The sequence below is a fragment of the Pygoscelis adeliae genome, unplaced genomic scaffold, assembly GCF_000699105.1.
Source record: "Pygoscelis adeliae isolate BGI_AS28 unplaced genomic scaffold, ASM69910v1 Scaffold368, whole genome shotgun sequence".
Lineage (NCBI taxonomy): Eukaryota > Metazoa > Chordata > Aves > Sphenisciformes > Spheniscidae > Pygoscelis > Pygoscelis adeliae.
The window spans coordinates 204,587-214,649 of record NW_008825301.1 but is presented as its reverse complement, the minus strand read 5'-3'; the positions used below and the strand labels follow the sequence as shown (position 1 = coordinate 214,649).

General features: G+C 40.9%; 1 protein-coding gene across 1 annotated transcript in view; it reads right to left on the bottom strand.

The window, feature by feature from the left end:
* The window catches only part of ARPP21 (cAMP-regulated phosphoprotein, 21kDa), a 203,078-nt gene that overhangs the window by 141,252 nt on the left and 51,763 nt on the right, over positions 1 to 10,063 (bottom strand). Inside the window, exon 2 of the mRNA XM_009329989.1 lies at positions 1,459 to 1,573. The gene's annotated coding sequence lies outside the window, so the exon portion shown is untranslated. The remainder of the gene's footprint in view (positions 1 to 1,458; positions 1,574 to 10,063) is intronic.

The window sequence follows — 10,063 nt, the reverse complement described above, 5'->3', positions numbered from 1 at the left end:
GCTGAAAGGGGTAAAAAAAAAAAAAGACTGCAGCAGATTTTGGGTGGTAGCAGATGAGCCACTTAAAATGGGGCACATGATCCCCTTCCCCCTCCCCCTTCCCAGCACGTCTCCATCTAGGATCTGGCTTGATATTGCTCCAGGAGCCTCGCTGCACACCATCAAGGCAGAGGGAAACAGACGTTTCACCAGCACACACATTTCCAATACATAAAACCCCTGCTATCCATTTATAAACCGAGCCTCGTTTTACCCAGTTGAATACATCCAGGCATTCATTCTGCACCCAGCCGAGAAAAGGGCATTTACCTCTTTGCTAGGTGGCTATTAATATGCAGTAAAATTATAGCTGTACAACGCCAAATGTAATTGCCATAGATGATTTAGGGCAGATCCAGCAATTCAGCTGCTGGAAATGCATGTTCTGTGAATAACCATGCATCTGATACAATGCCCTCTACTACAATAACCTGAAAGGAGACAGAAGTGTCTGGTACTAGCTGCAATTAGTAATCCTACAGATGAAAAATAAACAGTCAATGAGTACAAAGCAGCAAGGTCCTGTGAAATATAGTGATCATTTCTGTCTACAGCGATACAAATAACCCAACTCCCACAGACAGACAATTCTTATTTAAAATATACAGTTAAAAATGCACTCCTTTCATGATGTACTTTCAGAAAGTCCTTGTTACAAAAGACAGTTTGCCACAATTAACGAATGTAGAAGAACTTGTGTACCAGTCAAACACAGACAAATATAGAGAAGGCTGGGAGGGAAACCTTTGCTTTAGTAGGTATTATCCTGGCACCCCGGGAATCCCTCTTTCCCCTCAGAAGCGAACACCTGCTTTTACTAGGGACCGCTGACTGGAATCGGGCTGGAAGAATACAGCGAGCAATGAACCACAACAGGGTGTGCATTAGCAGGCTCCTGGTGCACGCCTCAAGTGATCAGAGGCATTCAGCCAGGCACACCAAAACCTGTTCTGCTAATGCACCTCCTGATGTGGCTTACTCCTAGGATGGTTGCATGTGGCTCCCTCTACTTTTAATTTCATTACTTAACATATCCCCACACTGTGTGCTACAAGTTGCATCTGAAAGCAAAAAGGCTGGCAGAAAGGCTATAAATGGCACTTACACTGAAGCATGCTACGGCTGGCAACAGGGGAAGGACCACTTCTTTGCTTTTGAAGTGTTTCTTTCAGCCATCCGAAGTTCATTTTCCGAAATGGCTATCAAAACTATTTTGAACATGCACTGAAATGCCACGGACCTCACCTGGCTGCTGCACATCTTCCCCTCCCTCCCAGGCAGGCTACCCAGCTAAGGGGGAGAAGGCAGGCTGCATCGGGACTTTAAAGCAGTACTCACTCATGCCTTCACTAGAGAGCTTGCAACTCACCTGCATGAGTAGGAAAGTGGGTGAGGGGAGTGAATGTTTCAAAATCTTACCCCAGTCACTAGACACAATGAACATGTAAAACAGCCACACGTCCACAGCTTGTCTCCCGCCGTTGGGATACTGGAGTGTCTTCAGAGTGGGAAGCCTCGAAGCTATATGTCAGATCTGTAAGTAGATAAAAAATCGTCCAAGCTGTAGTCCTGGCGGTTCACTCCACTCTCTCCTGTGTGGCAGGATGTGCTTGGGGCAAGTTACCAAATGCTGAAAGATGCCAGCTACAGCAACAATAAAGGAAATACTCAGAAAAAAAAATCCCAGTATCACCCCAGTATCATGCAAGCTAGTATTTCAGCTCAGAATGGTGAGCAGCATCAAGCATAGCATGTGCAAAGAGGTGAAATTGCCTCCCTTCGTTGAGAAGTCACCTCAGACCATCTTGGTCGGATATGAGTCTAATGGAATATGCATCCCACATCCCCTCTTCAGGACTTTGCAGAAAGAAAAATCACAATCATTGCACAATCACAATATCTAAGAGGTGGGGAACCATGGCAATGGTTTCCTGCTGCCTGTGCTGATTTGTAAACATGCACAGGGATAACTGTCCATTTAAGCCTCATGGAAGTCAGTAGAAGCTGTGTGTTTAAGCAGAGGCAGAATCTGGTAAACTCTTAGACTTCTGACTCCTTTTCCTGTCTGTTGTGCAGCCAGACTTCAGGGGTAATTGGGAAAAAAAAAAAAGACACAAGACCTACTTCGCCAAGTACTTTCTTGAATAAAGCTTTTAATTAACCCCCAGTGCATGCTTTCTAGGACTCTGGTCTTGCAAAGTGCCCTTGTGCAATAGGACCACCCTACAGCAGTGAAGCACACGTGCGCTATACGTACACAAAATTCCAGTAGGCAACACCAAACTCTTCAGCTCAAGGTATTTTCGAAGCATGAAACAGATTATATTACTTGTTCACTGCAAGCACACTTTCTAACTATGTTATCTCAATTTCGCTTAGAAATCAAGAGAACCTTACTGGGCTCTCAAAAACCAACATCAGATTGGAAGTATGTGATGTCGGACAAACATACAGAGCTTCATGCAGTTCTGCAGTTACAGGAGATTCCTGTAATAGAAGGCATGCAGTGTTACTTAATAGATTAGTAAAAGCTTGCATGACTGGTTGCACATTTCTTCTGCCTCTAGTCATTTTTCAGTGAAACAAAGCTAGCATATAAAGTCTATTGTGTTTTGGAGTTATGAAATGATTCAGATTGAGCCACAACAGCATGATAAGCTGTTTATGTATTTTATCATAATCTTCTGTAAAAGAGATCAGTCTTAGGGTTTTTTTTTTTATTTTTAAACCTTTTTCCATTTTTATGTCCTACTGTTACAAAAAAATTTAATCATGCATAATTTGAGATGGACTTAAAAATACTGCACTTCTCTTTAAAATATGATTCAGATTGAGCCACAACAGCATGATAAGCTGTTTATGTATTTTATCATAATCTTCTGTAAAAGAGATCAGTCTTAGGGTTTTTTTTTTTATTTTTAAACCTTTTTCCATTTTTATGTCCTACGTGTTACAAACAAATTAATCATGCATAATTTGCAGATGGACTTAAAAATACTGCACTTCTCTTTAAAATGGCACTTTACAATATGTAAATATAGCCAAATTGCTCTAGTTTCAAACAGTTCTCAGGAAGAGATGAAATATTTATTTCAGCTACAACATCATAAGTAAAGGAAAATTAACCAAGAAATTTGCGTACAGCTTGTACTGGTAGCTCAGATTTGATTAAAAAAATGAAGCTTTATGCTATTCCCACTGAAGTCAGTGAGAATTTTGCAATGGACTTCATTAGGATTAAGACCAGGTACCTAAATCTAAGACTCTCCCTTTGGAGGAAGGTCGATGAACAACCCTTTAAAAATATAATCTGTTGGTAGAGGGGCTGAGGAAGGGGTTTTTTTCACCACTAAAAGCAAAGCATCATTTCTTTGTGTTTGACATTTCAAATCCCCTCTTAGTTTCTTTTAGAAATCCCAAAGTGTTCGTTGTGCCGTATCTGTGTATCTTGAAAAGGATATTCCAGTGTGGTGTTCCTCACCCCACAAAAAAAAAGTCATCTGATCCCCCCTAAGACCAGAAACTGCAGTTCCTGCTCAGCTGTGACTCTCAAAAGAAAATGAGCAGGAATTTGAACTCTAGCTTTGACAGCTGGCACTGGTGCAAATGGTCTCTCCTGTTGTAGCCTTTTCCTTAATTTATGTTTATAGGCAGGAGGACCGGGGGACTTTCAGGTCACAGCGTTGGAGGGACAGTGGACTGTTCCATGGCCTAAAGGGTGGCTGGCAACTCAAAAAGGATGATCCAAAGTAAGCCAAAGGCCACACAGAGGGCTCACCCCAGCACCCTTCTGACTCAGTCATATTGCAGGCAACGTTCAAAGAGCTATGACAGGTTGAGAAATTCAGGCAGCAGGCAGCTCTCAGCTGCTCTGGACAGAAGCACATCTCTGATGTAGGAACTTAGCACTGCGGTATTTTTTTATAATATATGTGCGGCATGCACATTAGGGCAAAGAGACAAAACAAGCAGTGGTGAGTAAGATAAAGAGAAGTAAGAAAAGAGAGTCAGCAAGAACGTTGTGAGCTGTGGTGGTAGGATGGGCCGGAGAGAAAATGGTGAGAAAATTAAGAGGGAGAGTCCCAGGCAGGGAATGCAATGAGTTGGTTATCTTGAGATCTGTGATTCATTGTGGGGAATGTGCACTACCTACACATATTAGAGTACTGTAGGGAAGAAATCAGGCCGAGGAAATTCTGAAGTCTTTCAACAGAATTTATGAGCTTTAATAATCTAACGGCTCAGGGTCGCCTAAGAGCCCAGGAACTGCTTGGCTCACAAGTATGAGTGGCTCTAAGGAGACAGATGACAAACACAGCATCTGCAGGAGGGTAGTTACAGTCCTCGGCATAGGAGCTGTAAGAATCACAAACAACTTCACTAGCACAAAGCAGTTTCCCATCAACATCTCACCAAGAAAAGCCTTTATTGCAGCCCTTTGTCTAAAGCAAAGTATAAAAGCATAGCTTTCCTCCCAGCACACCTAGAGAGCAGACAAGTTTTGATGGCAATTTTCAGCTACCACAATAAGATGTGGGTAGTACAGGCTTTCAAAAGTACATGGTGCCTCTCGCTCTGGTAAACCATCACTAGATCTACATCTGTCCTTAAGGTATCCTGGCAGAAGGGAAGCCGGGGGACTAGTCCACTTCTTGGGTGAGCAAGTGGATCTAGGAAATGACAGAGAGGGGAAAAAAGAAAAGAATAGGCTCGAGAGGAATCCCCATTTACCTTCTAGAAATCCTGCCATAGCAGTATTAAGAATAGCAGTAAACCACTGTTATGGAGTTGTAGGCTTGGTTTAACACTCAAAAGCAACACCAGTATATTTTAGAGACGACTATCATTCCAGCTGTAAGTAGACAGAGAACAATCATACAGACTGTGAGGTATGTCAGTTCAGCTATTTATTTCATGTAATGAGGAGTCTGGGTCTTGGTTATGTTCAGCACATCTCTCTTCTGTGTTTCAGTCAGGGCACATAGATGCAGCTCACTGCATTGCCTGTTAAATAAGCAGTGCCATTGTGTCGGTCGGATACCATATGAAAACTTAAGAGACTGAAGTTGGCAAATGATTTGGAGGTGAAGAAAAGAAGACTTGCCAATCAGCCCCTGTAACCCAGAGTACTCACCAACTGCCAATTTCTCCCTTTGAAATTCCCCTGAGCATGTTGCCCTCTTAATTTTTGCCTCTAGAAACATCTAGTCTTCTCTAAAATGCATGTTTGGAACGTAACAGATTAAGAGAAGGCTCCCGTTGACATCAGGCCCAGATCTACCTTGCAGGTATTTTTCACAGATAACTTGATACCATATTAGTATGTTGGTATTCTTCAACCAGATACCATTTCTCAGTTTTCCTTTAAATTTTTTTAAGAATAATGTTTAACTTCTCCCATCAGACTCTCTAGAAGGGATCCTGGCCACAGCATCTGTGTAAGTTGGATGAGTTGCTTTCCAGCAGCCCACCCTACCTCACTGCAGTATGCTCTGAGGCTCACACTGGCCAGGAAGCCACAGCATTGTCCGCCAATGAGCAGAACACAGACATATGTTAACCCTGAGACTTCAAGATTTCCTGCTGCCCACAATGCCTAAACGTTGACTTCCATTTGAACTATAATATAAAGGAAGCCAAGGGGGACCTCCCAGAGAGAGTGGCACTGGCCTGGACTTCTGTACAGCTGCTCCCACCTCAGACCTCCTGTGGATGCAACTGCAAGGCTGGGTTGGTAACTCAGGACCATAAACATGAAGTGATGGAGTTCAGTACGTCACTATAAATAGGCTCAGAAATTATTGATTTTTCAGGATCCCCAATCCAAAGTCTATTTGTAGAAGGTTGGGCTTTATCTTTGCTAAGGTGACTCCCACTCAAGTTAATAGAGATTATTGTCTGAGTCTAAACAGGGTAAAACCAGTATAATGGTTTCAGGATGTGGCCACCAGTACTGTGGATAGTCACATCTTAAATACTGTTGTACTGGGAGTAATTAAAACAGAAGTCTACAAAAAATATGTCTTACCTAAACAGGGATGAACATGCCAGATCACAGACTAATTCTCAAAATCTGTAATCTATACACAAATTGGTGTATAAAGGTTGGAATTGCACTTAAAGGTAAAGAAAAGAAAGGCTAGTTCTTATTCTGTTAAATTGTGACCATCTGTGCTTACCCCCCTCAACCCCTAGCTTTATTAACCCGTTCAGCTAGAGAAGCGGCAAACAACAAACGTTGGTCATGAACGCTGCTCAAGAGGAGATGAAGAGACCCTGCACAACAGAGGGTGTTAAGAGCATGGCATAATTTGCTGGCAGATCAGTTCCCCTCACAGTCTATGCGAGATGAAGTAGTTGCCCCCTTTAAGGCCACATCGTGCTTTATGTGCAAAACAATGTGCAGATGTGCCAAAGAACAGGAGCAACCTGAAAAAAAACAAAACAAAACAAAACCTACAACCTGTGCTAAATCATGCTTTCCAAAACCAGCCCTTTGCAAACTACTGGAGGCAATATATCTGACAGCCTCTTTTTACAGCTTATGTATCATCACGTTAGTTTTGTTTACGCTCAATAACAATGACCAGAAAAGGCACAGACGGAACCATAATTTAGCATAGTCACTGTGTGTCTACTTTAGACTGTCCCACCCAAAAACCCCAACAGTAGCAGCAGTCCTATAGTAAGCAGAGAATAATTCCTGCTATGTGTCATTTGAAAACCCTCTCAAGTTCTGTCAGTGGTGATAAAACTAGCAAAAATGTGGCTTTTGTCATGCGACAGGGGAGTCTTAGAGGTTTTTCAAGGAGCTATGGGTTAAAATCCTACTGAGGTAATCATTTGATAAGGCATGGGGATTGCTATGTTGCACTGGTCCAATGGGCTCTTTATTCCCCTGTCTGACTCCATTACAACCTTAGCACGTGTCCTGTACCTGTGAGCAGAGCATGCTGCTTTCCAGCACACCCTCACCTCTCCAGTTTCATTCACTTGGGACCACTGTTCATTTCCTAAGACTCTTAGCAGAATATGAGTTTGATTTGCAGTGTTTCACTTGAACACTTTGGAATCAACTCGTGTGGGCTAGTGGGCTGCAGAAAAGAGACAGTAAAGAATGAATGACTGCTTATATAAAAATTAGGTCCATTCGACATGAAGTGATGGGGGCAGTATGAAACCCCATAACGCTGTAGTTCACGGGCAGAACACAAAGGCAGATACTTAAGCTTCCAGCACTTTGAGGTCTTGGACCTTTCAGGTCTTAGAGTCTTAAGCATAGTTATTTCTCAGTCACTGCCCTTAAAATAATACAGTTCCCCAAAATTTTCTCCAGCTGCCTTCTTTTTGTTTTGCCTTGCCTTATCCACTAGACATATTTAAATTTTCCTTTGTTTGGAATCTACATTTTTTCACACCCGAAAATTATAGCCTTTGCAATGCGCAATACTGTAGAAAGTCCCTTCATTGAAAGAGCAGAACATGGTACAATTTTAGCATCATATAATTTCCCGCATAATTGTTAAATCATTTTCTTCCTTTTCTCCCTCCCCCTCTCTTCTTCTTTTTTTTTCTCCTAAAGGAAAGAAAGATTCAAAGTGCATATCCGGAGAGAGAGACAGACAGAAAACTTAACAGTCTTGTAATACTGTGCTACACCACGCCTCACCTTTATTGCAACAACGATCTTGCATCAATGACAAGACTTTCCCTGTCTATTGCTTCGGTCACTCAGCATTGGACTCTGTACTCTGCAAGGCACTACTGGTTCACAAATGCAAACCTCCTTGTGTGTTTGTGACATTGTATTCCCAAATATCACATCACAAAAATATTAAAATAAAACTGTTCATAACATTTTCCTGTGCACCATCTGGGCCTTGCAAGAAAGCTGACATTATCTGTCAAACTAAAGATAACCACATTTTCTCTCTTTTGTATCGTTAATGTTTGTCATCGCAAATTTCACTTTAATGCTCCAATTACATTATGACATTCTTACAAACTGAATGGCACTAATGACTTTCATTATTATTTACACACTTCCTTAATTATAAGGCTCTCCCTCTCATTCACAACATGTTCTCCCTCATAACACTCGCTCTGATATAAAGCTAATGAATTTTAAACTTTCTATTACATAAAAGCTCATGATTAATTACCCAGCTTCCCAATCTCTTTATGATACACAATACAGGGCTCTCCTGCAGTGATGCAGCAAAGGGGGAGAAGTATGGAACTTTTATTCCCTCCTCGTGAAAGCAGATAGAGAGATAAATAGAGTATCTTTCTCTTTAAAGCAGCATATGCAAATTTAATTGAAAATAAATATACATCAAACCATTCCTCAGGAGAAATCTAAATCTCTCTATTTTAGCAGCATGTAGTAAACAGGATAATAATGCCTATTATTATAATCTTAAATTTTTCATGACAACAATTTTTAATCTAGTTCAAGCAAATGAGACAGTAGAACTAAAAACACATGGCTTTTACATAAGACATCTTAGTGTTGTATGCTGTATCACCAAGATCAACTATTTATGTGGCTTTAATTATTCAAAATACCGAACTCCTCCACTGAGAAAAAAAGAGAAGACAAAAAAACCCAAGGTTGCACCACACCAGATGAAGGGCAGTCGTGACAAATATAAATTACTGCACTTCAGACTGACAAAGGAAATACAATAAACCTAGAAGACTTTGAAAGACATTGTGGAGGCAATGAACAGCCTAGCAATGAAATTCAGAGCTCAGTATTTAAGCACTCATACAGGCTGCAATCTGCACAAGCTGTACATGTCTCAATGCCTGTGCTGCCAACAGAAATTGGATTCTCGCAGCCAAATGTAAATTTACTGACAGCCATGGGAAAAAAAATGGGTTAATTAAAAAGTATGGCTACTCTTACCCCATTTGCTGACTAGTAAACTTGACCTTAAGATTATGGGGAACCTGAACATATAAAAAATTTATTTCTTGCCGTTTCAAGAGAAGTTCCCTTTTATGCCTCTCCCCTGTTAGTAAAGCAGGAGCCAATACCTATGCAAATATATACATAATCCAAATAGGGATATAGTCCCAAATGGGACAAAAGCACATCCTGTTATGACTGAATCACTGGATAGCCAGCTATGAACGACATACTCGCTTAAACCAAGCATGGGACACCTAGAAAGATGAAGATTCATTTGCCAGATCCATTTACGCATGTGTTGCCTTTATATTAACTCCTACTGCTGATCTGCTGGTGGAACAGGTAAGAAAATTGGCTTTCTTAAGAGAAAAGCCTGTCCTCTTTCAGATTTGGTTTGTTTTCTTTTTAATACTATGTGCTTTAAATTTCTAATCAGTTTCCACTGTCACGGAAAACCCCAGAGGCATATTAAATTAAGTAATTCCCTGAAAGTTCAGTACAACACAACGATACAGTGTAGCTCCAGCCTTGTGAAAATCCTGACAGATGATAACCATACTTTGGTCTGCTTTTAAACACCTCTTGATGAGTATGGCAACTATGTGGTCCTACAGAGCAAACAACTTAAAAAAAAAATTCTTAGGGCCTGATCCAAGGCCCACAGAATAAACTATATGATCATCCTACTGTCTTCAGTTAAGGTCTCATTCCAAGGCTTCTACTCATGAGCATTTCAGTTATGTGAATTATGGAACTCCCTAACATCAGAGAATGTTCTGTAGTTTAAAAAAAAACAAACTTGAAGGAATCAAAAATCGGTCCTTCCATTCTCTTTAATGTTGTCTTGCATGCTGTGTATCTTACAAAAAGTTATTAGGAGTACATCATGAAGCAAAAAGTATAAAACACTTCTCTTATTTCTTTAAATCTGTAGATAGAAGCCAGGCTTTAGAGGGCAGGCAGGCTCTTGGCAGAAATTTAACAAATACCAGAGATGGAAGAGAGAGAGAGACAGATGCAGAAAGAGAGTAGGTCTCAGAATAACATTACTTTTCTGATTCTAATAAAGTTCCTTTGCTCGCATTCAAAAAAACTTGCAACTTCTGT